Source organism: Lissotriton vulgaris, chromosome 4_1 (assembly GCF_964263255.1).
Source record: "Lissotriton vulgaris chromosome 4_1, aLisVul1.2, whole genome shotgun sequence".
Lineage (NCBI taxonomy): Eukaryota > Metazoa > Chordata > Amphibia > Caudata > Salamandridae > Lissotriton > Lissotriton vulgaris.
In genome coordinates, this window is record NC_141691.1 from 747,319,564 (window position 1) to 747,339,101 (window position 19,538).

The following is a 19,538-nucleotide window of genomic DNA, read 5'->3' on the forward strand; positions in this document are numbered from 1 at the left end:
AAAAGACGGATTAAACGTCTCTGCAACTTTACTTGTATCCTTTGTTACTTTAATTGGATGCATGCAGGTTTACCTACACTAACCATGCATGGCTGTTGCTTTCTGTTGGTCTAGGCACAGAGTACTAGTTTTTTTTTCCCGTTTTGGATTATTTTCCCTCCTCCCTCCCTCGCACACACCACCCCAGGACTACATTTTTCCTACTATTTTCACGTGGTGAGGGCTGAGGATTTGAACGCAGCCAGAGTAGAATATCATTCACTTACCTGTCACTTTATATCCTTTCTACTGAGAGGAAGCCAGCGGCCACAGGACCCTGATCTGAAGGAAGATGTACCAGAAGCTTTGACGAACACAAAAAGTCCCCTTATTCGCAAACTTCAGCTTGTCAGTGGAAAGTAATAGAAGCGCACAGCAGAACGTAATTTGACTCCCGTGTATTCCTTGAGCGGAGTGGCCCTATAGCCACCCCAAACCTCACAATTGTCCATGTGTGAAGTCCTGAGGAGGCCCTGACCAATTTCGGGTTGAAACACGTCGACCACCATAACGGAAGTAGTCCCTCCCTAAACATATACATTTCTGGAATTTTTTACCCCCAAAAAACTGGACTGTAATCTAACAAATGTTCTTTTACTTTAGCCACGCCAAGGGAATAATGGGACTACCTCTAAGTGTATTCCATAAATGAGATGTCCACTGGAAACACAAATTAGAAAGAATACAAGGACAACATAAATTCAAGCATACATTTCGGTATTAAGGTCACTGATGTATATACACAATAAATGTTCCTAATGAAATGCATTCGTTCTATATGTAGTTGATGTGACATACAAAGAAACAGCTTTTTGGGAAGGCATTCATGATTTAATATTAGATATTGCATTCAATAGGTAATATCACCACTATTGTCAAATCGGTTTAGGATTTAAATTGTTTGCTCTATAGGAAACCATTTTGTTTTTGATAGTGTATAGCCCTGGGTCAAATAGAGTGTTTTTTCTGGCTCTCCCCTATTTTCTGAGTTTGTCATTCAGAAATTACAGCAGCAAACCAAGATGCTAAGAAGACCTTTGACATTTTAGAAGAACTATGCTGCTGGCCTCGTTTAATGCTAGATATTAAGATCTGTTTCAGAGGTTGTCTCATGTGTGTACAATTTCTGCCAAATTGACTCCAACATACAGCTCCATTACAAAAGAGGGCTTTAGGTCTACCATGGCATGACTGTCATATCTATTTTACAGGGGCAATAACCAGGTGTGCCAGTGGTAACAAATAACATGTTTGTGCACCAAGTGGGTAGAATGCTTTTCAGATCCACATTGTAAGGCAGAGATTGTGCCCATTCTGATGATAAATCACATTATGTGAAGGTTTGCCCTACCCCAGAGGCTTTTATTAGACAGAAGGATCTCCCAGATGAGGGGAATACTAGGTTTAAAAAGGATACTCCATATAGTAAATTGGATTTTTAGTTGTGGAAATACAGAACAATTAAATGTATCTATTGTAAGTATCTTGATAAAGTTTGTCAAAGATACCGGTGTTGTTTAGGATCAACAACTTCCTTTGCTACTAATGGCTCTACATATGCTCCAGCATCCACTACTTAGATATTACTGTCATGTCACATCTGTCAAAAGAACAAGACAGACACCAGGCTATGTACACTTGCAGCTTTTATTTAAGTCTCACGTACGACCCATGAGTGTCCCACAATTCGCCGCCTCCCTGATGTACTCCCTCTCTGCTGTCCAGGGTGATCAGGATTCTTGGGTATTAATATCCAACACTACACCTCGTCCCAGATTAAATACCTGGTCTGTTCTGAGGAACCAGCGTTAGATCTCCTCATTCATCCTGCACAGCCTCTTTACCAGACGTTCAGACCTCAAAATGTTTGTCGGCGGATGGGTGGTTACATCCATTTTCCTTTTTTCTTGGCTCAAGTCGTTGGGCTTGGATGGCCCCTGCACCGGATCATGACATCAGTTTGGAGGTTCCAAAAGGTGAGGTGACATTTTTGAGGTGACACATGTTACGTGTGATGGACTTACCTGGTCTGGTAGCTGTGACCATGGTTCATTTCTTCTCTATTACCTGCAGGGGTTCAACGTCAAAGGGAGTGTCAGCCTTCCAGACTTAACATTGCCAGACCACCACCCTGTCTCCTTTTCCCAGTGGCGTGACCCTTGCTTTTCTCTTGGTGTCCACATAGGATTTCATCTTTTCCTTCTTAGTAGCATCTGTGATTTGTAGTTTGCGGGTGTCCATCTGGTGTTGTACTGGCCAATTTGGAAGCTTTGTGCGGAATGCGCGCCCAAAAGGTGTGGCAGGGCTGACTCCTGTTGTTGAGTGAGGGCTAGTTTGACAGGTTCACAGAACCTGGACAACTGTTATTCTTTCAGCATGTGCCCTACGGACAGGTCTTTTTAGAGTGCCCATAAATCAATCAACCAGACCATTTGCCTGGGTCCCAGTGGATCTTTCTGTGCTCCATACCCAGTTTGGTCAGAAACTTTTTGAATTCACTACAAGTGAAAGGTGGTCCATTGTCTGACTTTAGGATCCTAGGAATTCCCAACGTTGCAAAGATGTAACAAAGAGCTTTTCTTACCTCGGTGTGCCCCGTGGACGAGATGGTTTTGACCAGTGGAAAATGTGAGTATTCATCCATTAGGGCTAGTAAGTATTTGCCACTTATAAGAAGGTCAAAGAAGTTGACCGCCACGCATTCCAACATATTTTCCGGGTGGTCTGACATTGTTAGGAGATGACGTGTCATGGCTAGTGTTAGACAGGCACAAATGTGACAGGTTTTTCTTGTTCTGCAATACTTTATATGTCTCTGGGCCCCTGGCTTCCCACTGTGTTGCAACAGAAAATGCACCAAGCCCAACAGAGATGGTGCCCACCTCAACTTCAGTGTGGATGTCGGGTTGAATTATGCCATGACTGTGGCACTTCCAATGGCAGTTTTGATGCTTTGGAAACTGCTGAACAAGTTACTTACCTTCGGTAACGCTTTTTCTGGTAGATACAGTATCTGCCTGTGGATTCCTCACCTGGTGAATATCCCCTGCGCAGCAGGCAATCGAAAACTTTTGTAGCTCTCCACTCCGGCGAGGTCATGGATGACGTCACAGAGGGTACGACTCCGCTCGCGACCCCGCTGACGTCACTGGGTCAATAATAGGGCCTCATCGGCGTGATGACGTCAGTTCCGCCCTTTTTTCCGTGCCCCCGAGGCACACGGACGGACCGACATAAACAGTAATAGTATACATAGTACACAGTATTCAAAACAGCACACACAGTGTGAAATCAATGCAATATGTATGAACATATAAATGTACCCATTAAAATTTTTCCCCAAATATGCACTTAGCAGGTATAGAAGAGTGGACAAAGGGGAGGCGGGTGGGTCAGTGAGGAATCCACAGGCAGATACTGTATCTACCAGAAAAAGCGTTACCGAAGGTAAGTAACTTGTTCTTCTGATAGATACATCTGCCAGTGGATTTCTCACCTTGTGAATAGATTCCCACAGCAGTCCCCACTCCCGGAGGAGGGTGTCCACTCTGCTATACCAAGAAATCTTGGAGGACAGAGTGCGTAAAGAGGCCATCCCTCCTCACCTCGGAATCCAAGCAGTAATGCTTTGCGAAAGGGTGGAGGGAGGCCCAAGTTGCCGCTCTACAAATATCCTCTACAGGTACACCCCTAGATAAAGCAGACGTTGATGACTTTGCTCTAGTAGAGTGAGCCCTTATACCCTCTGGAGGTTCCTTACCAGCAAGGGCGTAGCAGATCTTTATACACAGGATTATCCATCTCGACAGAGTGCGCTTGTGCACCGCTTTTCCTTTCTTACAGCCAGCAAATCCAACAAAAATCTGGTCGTCCACACAATAGTCTTCAGTCCTATCGAGGTAGAAACTCACCGTCCTCTTAGGGTCTAGACGGTGAAGCTGCTCCTCCTCCTTGGAAGGGTGAGGGGGAGGATAAAAGGTAGGGAGGGTAATGGACTGCCCCAGATGGAAGGGAGTAACCACCTTAGGCAGAAAAGCAGCCCTGGTCCTAAGTACCATTCTCTCAGCATGAATAGTCAGGAATGGGGGTTTCGAACTTAGAGCTTGAAGCTCACTTACCCTGCTTGCTGAGGTAATTGCTACAAGAAAAACAGTCTTAAAAGACAGAAGTCTCATGGGACACTTGTGTAAGGGTTCAAAGGGTGAACCCATCAAATAGGTTAAGACAAGATTCAAGTCCCATTGAGGCACAATAAATGGAGTTGGAGGGAATTTGTTGGTAAGACCTTTGATAAAACGTAAAACAATAGGTGACTTAAATAAAGACGGCTGGTCCGGCAAACAAAGGAATGCCGACAAGGCCGATAAATATCCTTTTACAGTTGCCACAGCAAAACCCTGCTGGGCCAAAGAAAGAGCAAACTGGAGTATGTTTGACAAACGAGCTTTCAAGGGGTCAATAGATTTCTCTCCACACCAGGAAACAAATTTGGACCACCTAAAAGAATAGATTGACTTGGTGGATAGACGCCTGGCCGAAAGAATTACATCCACCACATCAGGCGAGAGAAAAAAAGAATTCAGGTTGCCCTGTTCAATCTCCAGGCATGAAGGTGTGAGGTCTGGAGGTGGGGGTGTAGAACCTGCCCCTCCATTTGAGAGAGGAGATCTGCCCTGAGTGGGAGACGGAGCGGCGGGCACGAGGAGAGGTAGAGAAGATCCGTGTACCACACCCTTCTTGGCCAATCCGGGGCGACCAATATAACTTGGGCCTGGTCTTGGCGAACCTTCCTCAGAACCCGAGGGATCAAGGGTATGGGAGGAAATGCGTAAAGGAGTTGTGAACCCCAACTCAACTGAAACGCGTCCCCCAAAGCTCCCTGCTACGGATACTGGAGACTGCAGAATGAGGGGCAGTGAGCGTTCTCGTGAGTGGCGAACAGGTCCACCCGAGGAGTCCCCCAAGTCCGGAAGACGTGTCGAACCACCTCTGGGTGAAGCCTCCACTCGTGGTCGGCTGAGAACTGCCGACTGAGACTGTCTGCGCGAACGTTCAGAACTCCGGCCAGATGATTTGCCATCAGACAAATCTGGTGGTCCTGAACCCAGGACCAGAGACGCAGAGCTTCTTTGCAGAGAAGATGCGACCCCACTCCTCCCTGCTTGTTGACATACCACATCGCGGTCGTGTTGTCCGCCAGGACCTGAACCGACTGACCGCGAAGGGAAGGGAGGAAGGCCTTGAGTGCTAAACGAATCGCCCTCAATTCCAAAAGGTTGATGTGAAGCAACCTTTCCTCTGGAGACCAAAGACCCTTGATTTCCAGATCCCCCAGATGAGCACCCCACCCTAGAGTGGAGGCATCCGTTATCACTGTGGCAACCGATGGAGGCAGATGAAAGGGCTTTCCTTGAGACAGATTGCCCTCCACGCTCCACCAAGACAGATCTGCTGCAGTTTCTCTGGATATCCTCACAGACTCCCTGAGATCTCCATTGTGCTGATACCACTGTAGCGCCCTCATGTGCCAGCGTGCATGGTTGACCAGCAGAATACAGGAAGGAAACAGACCGAGCAGGTGAAGGACGTTCAGGACTGGAACGACCGCTCCATTGTAAAACAAAGGAATCATTTCCTGAATGTCGAGAATCCTTTGAGGTGGAGGGAATGCTCGACAAACAGTAGTGTCCAGTACTGCCCCTATAAACAGGTTGCGCTGTGAGGGCACCAGGTGAGACTTGGGTACATTTATCGAAAAACCCAACCTGTACAACAACTGAGTTGTCTCCTGCAAATGATGGAGCACCTTCTCTGGAGACTCTGCTTTGATCAGCCAGTCATCCAGATAGGGGAATACCGGAATCCCCGACCTCCTGAGATGGGCTGCCACCACTGCCATCACCTTGGTGAAGACTCGAGGTTCAGTAGTAATTCCAAACGGAAGGACCGCAAAGTGATAATGTTGCGACCCCACCGTGAAACGGAGATACTTCCTGTGCGACTCCAAGATCGGGATATGAAAATACGCGTCCTGTAAGTCGAGCGACACCATCCAGTCTTCTTCCAGCAACGCCTGAAGAACCTGCGCAAGGGTAAGCATCTTGAACTTCTCTTGTTTCAGATAAAGATTCAAGATCCTGAGATCCAGGATTGGGCGAAGCCTGCCATCCTTCTTGGGAATCAGGAAATATCGGGAGTAGCATTCCTGACCCCTTTCCTGCTCTGGAACCACCTCTATCATGCCTTTCTTTAACAAGGTCAGAACCTCCTCCTGAAGGAGACGGAGATGTTCCTCTGAGCAAGCCCCTTCACAAGGAGGGTAAGTTGGAGGGAATTCCCTGAAGGGAAGAGCATACCCATTTGCCACAAGATTGAGAACCCATTGGTCTGTAGTGACCGATTCCCAATCCCGCAGAAAATGGGTAAGCCGACCCCCCACAGGACCAACATGACTGGGAATGGGGAATCTAGGGCTGCTTTGCTGCGGCGATAGGAGGAGAGGAAGAGGAGGAGGAGGGTTGACGACCCCGTGGACGACCTCTGTCTCTTGCTCTATAAGATTTATACAGCATATTTTGTTGCTGCTGCTGTTGCTGCTGATGAGGCTGTCCATGCAAACGAAAGGATGACTTTCCGAATCCTCTGTACCTACGAAAGGATCCTCTGGGCTGGGACTGCAAGCCAAGTGATCTTGCCGTGGCCTTACCATCTTTAAATATTTCAAGTGCGGCATCAGCCTTCTTACCAAACAGACCCGTACCATCAAATGGTAAGTCCAACAAAGTAGCCTGCACATCTTGAGAAAAGTCTGAAGACTTCAACCAAGCCCACCTTCTCGTTGCCACTGCAGAGCCCATAATTCTTGCCACCGAGTCAGCTGTATCCAGGCCACTTTGAATGACCTGGCGCGCAGCAGCCTGTGTATCATCCAAAACCTCCTGAAAGTTCTTCCTGTCTTCATCAGACAGTTTTGGCAGCAACTGTTTAGAGGAATCCATCAAGGCATGGATATACCTTCCCATCAAGCAAGTTGCATTTGATGCCTTCAGTGCCATACTCGCTGAAGAGAACACCTTCTGAGCAGACTGGTCAATCTTTTTTGACTCCTCGTCAGCTGGAACCTGCGGTAAAGCTCCTGAAAACTTCTTTGAACAAGCCGCGTGAACCACAAGGCTCTCAGGTGATGGGTGAGCTGACAAAAACTCTGGATCCTCCGGTGCCCCTCTATATCTCCATGCCACAGTCCTAGAGACTGCAGGAGCAGACAAAGGCTTTTTCCAAACCTCCAACACCGGTTCCAGAATTGCCTCATTAAACGGTAACAAAGGCTCAGTCACAGAAGATGGAGAATGCAACACTTCAGTCAATAGATTGGACTTAAATTCAGTGGTAGGCAGATTAATGTCCAATAATTTAGCAGCTTTTCTCACAACTGTGTGATATGGGACTACCTCCTTTGAAGGAGCATCTGAATCAGGAGAAAAGCCCCACTCAGGGGAGACATCAAGACCACTTGCATCTCTTAATTCTGCAAAATAGTCCTCAGAATCAGGAAGTTCACCTTCCTCCAAGTTCTTCTGATAGCGTGCCTCTTCCACAACTCTCTGGGCCTCCCTCCTGGAGCGGATCCTCGGGACTGGAGTTGATGGATCCACAACCGACTCCATCAGATTCGGGACCGGCGTCGAACGCGGATCCGACAGCGCCGCTAGCGCCGAACGAGGACGAACAGGCGGGCCGGAGATTCTCGATACGGTGCCGGAGATTCTCGATACGGCGTCGGAGCCCTCGGTGCCGGAAAATTCCAGGACGGCGTCGCTGGAAGAAAGGGCATAAATGGAGCCTGGCATATGCCTGAGGGACACCCAAATTGAAGGCAAAAGGACCCATGGGGCCCGCAGGTGCACCAGAGGGGTACAGGGCCCTTGCAAAGACACCATACATAGCGTTCAGATAGTGTGATGGGTCTTGGCCTGGAGCCGGGAAAGGGGTATAATTTCCCAGCGCTGCCTCTGAAGCCGGTGTACCTGGAGTCGAGCCCGTCGGCGCCGACAAAGGAACCTCTTCAGGCTGCTCCTGGTCTTCTTGCTCTGGCTCGGCTTCACCCGGATCCGAAGAATGGACCAAATCCGATGGAGCCGGCGTCGGTGATTGAGAGACTTTGACCTCAGGAGACACTTCCTTCTCTGGCGAGACCGGATTTGAATGTGAAGGATCGACCTTACTACTGCGACGTCGAGGAGAAGATGACTTCGGCGCCACCTCCTTATCATAATGACGCCTCGAAGAGTGCTTCTTTCTCTTATGTCTCTTCGACTTCGAATGTCCTGACGCCGACTTCGAACCCGACCTTGATTCGGAACGAGATCTCGACCTTGACCTTCTTTTACTCGCCTTCTTATTCTTCTTCACTTTGGCGATAAATAACTTTGCTTCCCTTTCCTTCAATGCCTTAGAGGTCATCTTCCTGCAACACGCACATCCATCGACGTCGTGATCAGAAGACAAGCACCATAAACAGTCCTCGTGCGGGTCAGTGATGGACATCTGCTTCCCGCACTCCCTGCAGGGCTTGAAACCAGATTTTCTTCCAAGCAAATTCGAAAGGAAACGAGAAGAACAGACAAGAACTACAATAACAATGTTACTACGGAGAGTCCCAAGAAACCGTTGGCGTAGACGGCACGGAAAAAAGGGAACTGACGTAATCACGCCGACGAGGCCCTATTATGGACCCAGTGACGTCAGCGGGGTCGCGAGCGGAGTTGTACCCTCTGTGACGTCGTCCATGACCTCGCCGGCGTGGAGAGCTACAAAAGTTTCCGATTGGCTGCTGCGCAGGGGATATTCACAAGGTGAGGAATCCACTGGTATCTATCAGATTTCACATTACTGTGACCACTGGTAATGATCCTGTGAGACCACAGCAAAGCTCAAGAAAAAGGGTTGTCTAGGTCAGGCATGAACACTCAGCCGCATCCGCCCAAATTGCCGCCTAGGAAATTTAGGGAATGCCTTAAAGCAGAGTATGCTAGACGACAATCATATTGTGAAAGCAAAGACAGACTAAAGACTAAACCGCGTTTATGGGCCGTTATAGGAGTACAGTAACACTGACACAGTGGGAAGCTTGCGTATCTCACTGTGCACACCATAAAACTCATCACAGTGGAGTAAATATACCTTTAAAGTGGTAAAAGAGGGCCAAATTCACAAAGCTGTTTGATGACTTAAATTTACTATTTTAAATGGCAGGACATATGTCTGCAAGCCTTCAAGAAAAGTTAACCTTGACTCATAAAATCATACACTCTAACATAATATTACCTCACAACAATATCATATATGTATGTAGTAAAATGCATGCAAGGGGTGGAGTGAGGGCATGTTCAGCCTTTCTAGTGTGTGTAGACCCACAGACTCAATAGTTTGTGGCCATTCACAAACATGCTCCAACTTTTTCCTGCCTTTTCAGTCTGGCAAACACAATGGAACACCTCCAAAGTTTTGGGGGTAGGGGGAAGAAGGGTAAGGCGTTCTCCTACGAACAAAACAACTGAGCGATTATCTCCACAAGCCCTTCAGGTATTTGCATATAATGGAGGAGCAATTGGCAAGAAATGTCAATCGCCAAAATTGTTACATTTTGCAAATGTGTGCATCTTTTTATTTTGGAAACATTGTTGTAAGTGCAAGCTGAGCTTTCATCCTAGGGTATCACCTTAGATCACCCACCCTAGCAGTAAAAGCTTTGCATTAATGAATTATATATACAACTTGGAAACTCATATGTTTTGAGGCGACTGTTAAGTGATAGTACAACAGCTTGTGCAGTAGGAGGATGGATCCTTCTTGTCAAATGGATAAAACAGAAATGCAGAATTGTTCCTGACCCCAAAAAGTATGTCTTGGGCTTCGAGCTATAAGAATGCCACACTCTCGAATACCTGAAGAATAATCATCGTTTGCATTGTGTGAATTGTCTCAAGCGTTTATCCTTTCACAGTAATTAGAATTAAAAATAAGGAACTTGCTGGTCTGAGAAACAGAAACATACTCTGGAAGAAATGTGAAACAAGGGTTAGAGCAGGTAAGAAAGGAGAGGAGGTAGAGCGCAAGGAAGAGAGATAAAGAAAGACAGTGAGATATTTGCAGGTATGTTAAGCATCATATTACTGTAAAAAAAAAAAATGAATGGAATTTGTTTTAATGATTCCTGCCTTCTCTGTAGACCGTAGACATGAGAATTACAGCTAAAACAAAAGAGTAAAATTGAGAGAAGAACACAAGTTCTCTACACCGCCTCCTGAAGCTTCCTGTAAACGCCCGCTCACAGTCCATTCATCCAAAGGTGAACCCACATCAGTTACAAACTGATGTGAAAAGCAGAACACAAGAAGAAGGCAGAAAACACAATCAGAAAGTACCTCTGTTGTAAATCACAGAGTAAAGGGCAGGCAAAGTTACAGGTCATTTGGAAAACACATATTTATTGAGGGGTTTTAAGTTAACAGTAACAAGCACTCACAGCCATGTTTTAGGTTTACCGACGTAGAAAAATGTTTCAGGGCATATTCTGTTGAGGTTATCGGACTAGGATGAAAAAATGCTTTGGGGTGTTGAAGTCTACTTTATTGACAGATTTGAACATTTATGTGGGGAGAATTGGAATAAACGGACTGAACCGTATTGATAGCAGAAATAACAACTAAAATATCTCTCTCTCTACAAAGACCTTATGGCAATTCAGAGAGCAAGGTTGCCATGGGTGCTTAGGTAAGCAAGTGAAATGCGGTCATCACCTTTCCCCTACACAGACAACTAGGAAAACGGGGTCCCCTACCACCCGGATGCATAGTAAAAGATAGCCATAACTGGTACACACATCCCTGGGCCACGGTGCCACTGTACCGGCTGCACGGATATGTATGCCCCTGCTCTCTTTAGCAAAGTGCATGGTGCTATTCAGGGCTTTACGTCGGATGAAAAAACTGGGGGGTCTCTCAAAGGGGATTGGCCAATGAAACAAGCATTTGCAATGCAATAGGTCTCGCAGCATTAAAGTTTGAGTTACTGGCATTGTAAATGACAATGCTTTGCATTAAAAAAAAAAAATTGCAATTGGTATATAAACATTGTTTGTGAATGGTTAGCTGTTGCTTATGCTTATCTAAGTTGGCAGTAATATAGAGTGCTAGTCTTCCTTGTTATAAGCATGCTAATTTAAAGCGAGTGCCTGCACTTCTTACAGCACTTGAAACTGAGAGTGCCTAAACTTCTTAGTGGGCGTTCAATGTTTTTAAATGGAGAGCACCAGCCCTTCTCAATAGCTCACAGGTACCATGGGACAGTGTGCATCTACACTTCTGTTATTCAATTTTAACCACTGATAGTAGGTGGCAGCGTGCGTGAAAAGTGTGCACGACCACAAAGCGCGAGCGTGTGGGGACTGGGATATTGCGAACACTAAGTTATCTCTCAAAAGTGTGATGCTGAGAGAGCAGGCTCGCAGTGTAGTGAGCAGTGCACTATAGTGAGTGGACGCTGGTGCTGCGAGTTTGTATCACAGTGAAAAGTGAAAGGTGGCAGTAGGCTGACCGGATTTTGTGTAAATGGTCAGAAGACGCTAATCTCTGCGTGATGTGGGCAGTGTGCCGAGGTGTTACACATACCACTGGAATGAAGCCACACATACTCCATGTGAAGTAAACAGCGTACTGAAGCGGCGTGGCCGCACACACATTACCTTCTATCTCCGTGTATCAGATAGAAGCTGCAAAAGAAACCTAGCAGCTCATTCTAGATCAAGGCGCTGTACTCAGTCCTCCCCTGCCAAAACTTACTGCCCTCCAGCCCTGGGTCGGCATCACCTTTGCCCATGTGACATCAGACCGCTGCTTGGGCACACCCTATTAGAGGGGTCTAATGTCTGAGCCCCAAAAAGGAGGCAGTGACAGAGAGAAGAAACGCCACAGGTAACATCGGAGCTCCTGAGAGTAGGGGTGAGAGGGGCAGCGAGTTGTAAAAGCACGGTAAAGAGAAGAAAGAGCTTTAGAAGGAAAGGAAAACTGAAGATACTAAGGAAGGAGATACATATATCAGAGTGTGCAGACAGTACGAATAAAGATCTTATAAATGAGCGAGGTGGGTGGGTAGGGGCAGGGAGATGATAGAGTCAGATTAAAGAGAAGAGGGGAAAGGCAGGAAGAGATAACACCGGACAGAGAGACGTAGAGAAGGGGGTCAAAGAGAGTAGGGGCAGGTGATCAGAGAGAAGTAACGGGACAGGAGGCAGAGACAGCCAAAGACAGTTGTTATCCCAGGGGTCTGAGGGGGACCTGTTAGGGTGGGATCCAAAGACGGGCCTAATCTGAGCACCGGGGGAGGCAGCGGTGTGACCAGGGGAGTGCAGAAGCTGGTGGCGGGCAGCGCCCAGCACGAGGGCCTGCCCCTGCCCGTGTGATCCTGGAGGTTGCGGCTTTGTCTGGAGTGCTCTGCTCCGGGGGGAGCGGTGGCGGGGTCCCTCGCCCCCAGTGCGGCACGGGCTGCTCCGGGCCAGCTCTGCTGCTCTATGCGTCTATGTTATTTTTCTTTTGGGTAACGTTTGCTGCAACCCAGCCCAAGTTGTCGGTTAATAGTTGGACTCCAACCTGGTCATTTAACCAACACTGGATGATGAGGTTCATAAAGCCACAAGGGATTTCGGCCCCCGTTATAACCTTTAAATGGCCTTCAAGAGCCTATTTTTGGGCTGCACACAAAACATATTCCTATGTTTTCACTAACTCCAGATAACAGTTATTTGCTCAAGAAACATGCTTCTGTGCCCTGCATTAACTGCGTCCTATAAACATCCCCCAGAAACACGTTGCAGCAGCTGCAGCCTCTAGTTGGCCTAGTCAGAATGCATCTTGCTGAGCTTAACAACCTCTATTAAAATGCATTTCACATGAATATGGGTTTGGCACAAAGGTCAAGTTACAGCTCAATGCTTGACACTCTGTGTGCTCTTGGGTGCGCAATTTAATTCCTCCTCTGTGTCACTATCACTCAAAGCAAATTGAGATCACTAACTGTGTCTTTTTCAGATCGCTCTCAGGAATCTCATCACTGTGCCACTAGATGTTATAGAAGTGAACAGTCGAATTTGGTGTCAAGCCCGTGTGGCGTTTTATTAAATTTACCTAAACATGAATAAATAATCGCCTTATACTGTTATTATAATTTTACTGGATGTGGGAGAAGCAATTTTCCGATGGTATTATCTCAAAAGGAGATTTTCCTTAACATGGACCTCCTGGGCCTCGACAAACTATGACATTAATTTGGTCTCCCCGCTGCTACCAGATCGGCTCAGCACACATGATTATTTGCAAGCAGGGTCTTACTAGCAGAATCCACAATTTGCAGCGTGCAGAGGAAAAAGTGACATTAGGATTCGGATATGAGCACACTGGAGCAGAACAAAACAGGAATAAGCAAAATCGAACTTGCAGAAGAGGACAGAAGAACCAAATGACAGGCAATACTAGATCCCATCCACTACTATGCACTCGGTGCGAGCGTAGAAAGCAGAAACAGTGCTCCATGTGCATTGCGTACTTGCACAACAATCACAACATTTCTCCACACGGTTTGACTGAACATAGGTAACCTCCTTGAGCAGGCAAGCTAAAGAGCAACAAATAAACAATCCATTAAAAACACTGGCTGCCTCGCAGCTGAAGCGTGCTCACAGCAACTCCTGGAATGAAGCCTGCTTCCTACATGCAGATTGGTATCCGCGAGGTTACAAATTCCGACATCTGCGACAGGCAAACGCACTGCCAACCAAAGCACTGTCTCGGGTATTGTGTGCATTCCAGCAGCATACATTCCACATGTGCGTCCCCATAAACAAGATTAGTAAACAAACTGTTTACCCGCTGCCATTTCACACTTAAGAATGAACCCGTTCTCGTCAATAAGTCCCCGGCTTCCCTGTCACGGTTTCACTTTCCGGCTGTAAGACACGGTGATTGTAACCGAACAATGACTCCGAGCAGCGCTCCCAGATCACGGAGAGGGGGAAAAGGAGGGAGGTAGTCAGAGCGGGGCAGAGATGTTCATAACGCGATTGTCTCTCAAAGAGGTGTGGTCTCGAATTAAACATGCAATGTCACCGACTATGCAGGAACTCACAGACAGGCATGGTCCCGTGAATGGTGTGTGCGGCGGACGCCGTAGATCACGGACAGGGGGAGAAGGAGGGAGGGAGGTAATCAGAGCGGGGCAGAGATGTTCATAACGCGATTGTCTCTCAAAGAGGTGTGGTCTTGAATTAAACATGCAATGTCACCGGCTACGCAGTAACTCACAGACAGGCATGGTCCCGCAAATGGTGTGTGCGGCGGACGCCATTGTAACAAGTCAAATACCGCTACTTCCTGAAATAAAGCCTGCCTGTTTATCAGCGCCGCGCACCACTCTGCAGACGCCCCCTGCATTCCAAAGTCAGTCATGTGAACTCCTCCCAAGGCGCGCGAAGCGATCCGATTCTTTCTGCCATGCTGAAAACAGCAGAAGGTCACGCGTGCAACGTTATCCTATGACAAAGTGCTGCGCGTGGCTAGATCTTGTCTCCACTTTCCACTCGTTGTCGGCTGAGCCGACAGCTATAGTTCTCTGGCGAGAAAGCGCTTTTCTAGCCGAGACCTAATAAAGGGCATGGCTTAAAAACACGTAAGCTAAAAATATGTGCTAAGCATAGTGTGCTGCCCAACTTGTATTTAGCTGTTTCTGTCATTGCATCAAGATATATGACACAACAAGTAACATCATACATACAAGTCAGGACTATTGGCTTTGTCAATGGCTGTTAGTTGCATAAGATAAATAAGCAACAAGTATGGCTTTTATATAATATTGAAAAAGCTTCCACTTAAAGACCTGGTGACACCACGACAATGTTGCTGCTCCTGAGTTTCAAAAAGAGAATGAAATCCAGAGAGAAAATGACTCTCTTTAACCCCTTCGATGCTGATGACGAGCTCAGCTCGTCATCACCCACGGGTGTCGTGTGCTGATGACGAGCTGAGCTCGTCATGGTGCCACTAAAATGGCATTTTCCAGCACAGGGGGGGAAAACGCCTAGCAGCCAAGTGGTTAAAGAATTTACCTTCCCCTACAGCGCTCACCTGGCATGACGTCATGCCGTAACTTCTCCACTAATGAGAAGTGAGCAGCACACATCGATGTGCCTGCTGTCGCTGCAGTCCGCCTGAGTCAGGGCACAAAACAGAACCTGATAGAGACCCGTCTCGAGGCCCCCTTCAAAAAACTGCCGGTGCTCAGCAACGGTGAGACGCAGCCCACTTAAAGCCCTGATGCTATTATTCATTCAAAAAGTGCACATCTCAGTGTCCCACAACGAGCTACAGAATCACACAAAGTGAAGGATGCAATTAACTAGTGGACTCCACGGCGATCCCAAGCCTGCACACAAAAAGATTTCTTCAGCACAGTGCATCTTCTGCAGACAAAAAACTCAAAACATTACTGGGGTTTAACAATGCAAAACATTTATTATTTACCAACTTATTTTTTAGAGTCCGGGAAGGAGTACACCAAGAGATACTAATATTCATTGATTAATTATCAAAGAGTGTGACCTTAAACTAGCTGGCAGAATAATATTGAAGAAGGCCGCTACAATCACCCCCATGAAGAGCTAGGGAATTGGTCGGTCTACTATTAATCTTAATTCAAGTCCCATCCACATACAAACATCGCCTGTCAGTTACTCATAGGATGTAGCACTTCTATCCTCAATTTAGACCTCAAATTGCAAGGTAACATAACATTTGCATGAATTCATTTCAGTGTCATGCCATTTCCACATGGGCATTTCCTCCTTCAGGCTGAAGACGCTTGTCAGTCTCAAGAGCAAATTTCTCTTGGGAAGAGATCAGCTATTCACGGTTCAACGACATTCTCATTTTGAAACAATGGTAGGGTGAGGAGCCATACAGCGAGCTGCCAGTATTAGCAAATGTGCTTCTTCAGGCTATATGGCTGGACCATGTAGCGTCTTAGAATTCCACAGAAGCCTTGATTTTTGGTTTCACCAAGTGGCCTGTACAATTAGCATATGCACGCAAAGATATATAGTCAAGCCTTGTTTTGGCTTTAATCCGCGAATGTGCACTTGGATCCATTTTGTAGTCTCATAGTCATTTCTCATGTTTAACAGATTCCGGGCTGATACACTATTAGATAAAGAAAAGTTGATACGAATGTACTGACTACCTATTTTCCACCCTATGCTATCATATTATTGTTATTTATTTTGTATAAATACCCTTAAGGTCTTTATCAGGCAATCTGTGAATCCTCCGCCACCATTCTAGAACACATTTGGCTTATCACCTATACAGTGGAAATAATGGTATGATGCATTTCAAATGTATTTGAGAGCCACTGGGGCTTCTCAGTTTTGACAAGAAAAGAAAAAGGTCTTGTCACATACCTTTGGATTTGAGGATAGAGAAAATCTCACAGCTAGCTGTGGTAGAAGAGTTGAATGATTAACAAAAGGTAGTAAAGAAACTAGAACAAAGGTTTGATGTTCAACTTAGTTTAGTAGTTTTATGACACACGTTTTAAAAGGTCAAAAATACGAGCTAAAATTGTACACAGGTATGTTAGTGCCCTATGCAGACTGAGTTCTCAATGTCAATTTGGGAATTTTACAAATAAGTTAATTAGGGATCCGTTTATTAGGCACTGCCATGACAAGAACACGCAACAAAAATTGCTCACAATGGGTAATCATTCATTAGATGAAGTCATCAAGATATCAAAAAGCATTAAACTTTCACAAATCTTGGTAAAAGAATATAGTGAAGCACACAATGAACCAATAGCAGCAGTACAAAGCATTAACTGGATCACTAGAAAGGAGATCAAATCAAAATAAAAGAGCTTCTTTAAATAAGGGAACATTTTCTTCAGATGTGGTAAAGCACTACATGTGAAAGGTGGAAAGCCATGTCCAGCAAGTTCTTGTAACTCTACTTCATTTTTTTAAAATTAAATATTTTATTATCAATCTCATTTTGATAATTCATAATACAGAAAATATCATAATTTTACCCCAATTATAAAAACCTGATCCCCGCCCACACCGCTACACATTTATTCAAAATCATTTCATAACCGTGGTACAGAACATACTTCTTAATTTATTACAAACAGGGGAAGAGTAAAAAAACAACAAGACCAAAATACATAAATAAGAGCTAAACACTTAACTAAAGTGCATTGTTCGTAACTACCTCAGCTCCTTGATTCCATCATTCAATTATGAAATGAAATGAATTTGTACTTGTAAAGCGCACTTATACCCCAACGGGGGTTTCCTGGCGCTGTACGCATACCGCTGTGGAACACCTCCTGTCTTTTCCCTGTGAAATGTCCACTCCTGGGCACCTCCAAGGTGAAGCCAGGCATCCCAGTGCTGTTGGGGCCATTGTGGAGATTAAGCAAGCTATTGCCCAGAGTTGCAGAGGAGGACCCATGATTAGAATAGGCACCGAGGCGAGAATTATCAGGTCCAAGGAAATTGAGCCCAAGACCCGCCAAGTCAGGAATTGAACCCTGGTCCTGGGCCAGACCTCTGCATCAGGGTCTGCCGCTCTAACCATTGAGCCACACTTCTTCACAGCAGTCCCCGCCTCGGCAGACCGTTCCTTTTACCAGGAACCCCTTTCCTTGAAAAGATTGCTTTTTCCAAATTAAAAGTTGCCAGCACTCGGGCTAACCATTGTTGAAAAACTGGAGGGTTATTATCTAGCCATGCTAAAACTATACATAGTCGAAAAATGGTCATAGCGACAAAAACCAATGCCCTACCCCATGTCAATCTTTCTCTGTCTAACACCGCCAAAAGAAGCACAGCGCTTTGCTGATCTGGGTAGAGTGGTGTTGAATTTCCCATTGGGTATGTTGGTGGTTGGTGGAGATTTTAACTCGGTTGTTTGTGGTAGCGAAGATCGACACCCACCCCGGACTCTTTTGAGGTCGCAGTTATGGATGAGCGATTGCCTGAATGCATTGGGTCTGGTAGATTGCTGGAGGTACTTACACCCTGGGCAGGCACAATACACTTTCTACTCGGGGGCACACGGGAGTCTCTCTAGACTCGATTATATCCTATTGCCAGCGCCCAGATGGTCTCTGTGAGGGAAATTCGCCATCTTGCCCGGGGGATCTCGGATCACTCGCCTCTCTGGCTCACGATAGATGTACAATTTGAAGCAGGAGGCCGGGTTGCCCCAATTAACCCCTGGCATCTACGTCACCCGAAAACAAGGGCTGAGGTGGTGAAATGTGTAGACCATTACTTTGTGGAGAATGCTGGGTCGGTGTCCTCTTCGGTGTCCCTATGGGAGGCCTTTAAGACTGTTGTCCGGGGTCAAGCCCTTTCTCTGATTGCTAGCGCGAGAAAGTGTAAGAATGAAGAGGTGGTGAGACTGGAGACTGAAATTGCGTCGTTGGAAGAGGAGTTGGGATCTGAAGTTTCACCCGAGGGTTTGCATGTTTTGGCCCTTAAACAGGCCGATTACAAGGCGCTGGTGACGGATGCGGCGAGGATGATGAGTCGTGAGCAACAGGGGCGATTGTATGACGTCGGAGATAAGGCTGGGAAGTTGATTGTGTGGCTGGATAAGAGAGAAAGGCTGAATCGTGTGGTGCCTGTGGTGGTGAATGAGGACGGTGAACGAATCGTGGACACGGAGGGTATAGTCGCGGTGTTTGCTCAGCACTTTCAGAAGGTTTACTCGCCCGTTTCCGACAGGCCTGAGGAGGATTCACACTTGCTACTAAGAGATATCGCGTTGCCTAGCCTCTCAGAGTCTGATAGAGAGCTTATGGAGGTAGATTTTTCTACTGATGAAATATCGCTCGCTATTCGCTCTCTCCGTTCGGGGAAGGCCTCTGGTCCGAACGGTCTCCCGATAGAGCTGTATAAATTATGTCGGATAAAATGGCGCCACACCTTCGCCAAATATTTTTGGAATCGTGTGATCTTGGGCTTTTTCCCCCGAGATCAGAGATTGGCTTCTGTTGTTGCTATTTATAAGGATGGGAAGCCTCGTGATCAATGCTCTTCATATCGACCGATCTCACTCCAGAACGTTGAACCCAAGATTCTGGCGAAATTCCTGTCGAACCGTTTGATTACGGTTATTGGCGACCTAATACACCCGGATCAAACCTGGTTTATTCCTCACCGGAATACGGCTCTTAATTTACGTCGCCTCCATGGTGTGCTTGCTAGGGCGGGGTCTCTACTCGAGTCGGCCATTTTGATTTCGTTGGATGCCTCGATGGCCTTCGACACGATCGACTAGCCGTATTTGTGGGCGCCACTTGCTAAATTCGGTTTCGGGCCTAAATTTATTGGCTGGGTTAAACTCCTGTACGAACAGCCTGGGCTTCCGAGCCTTTTCGTTCTT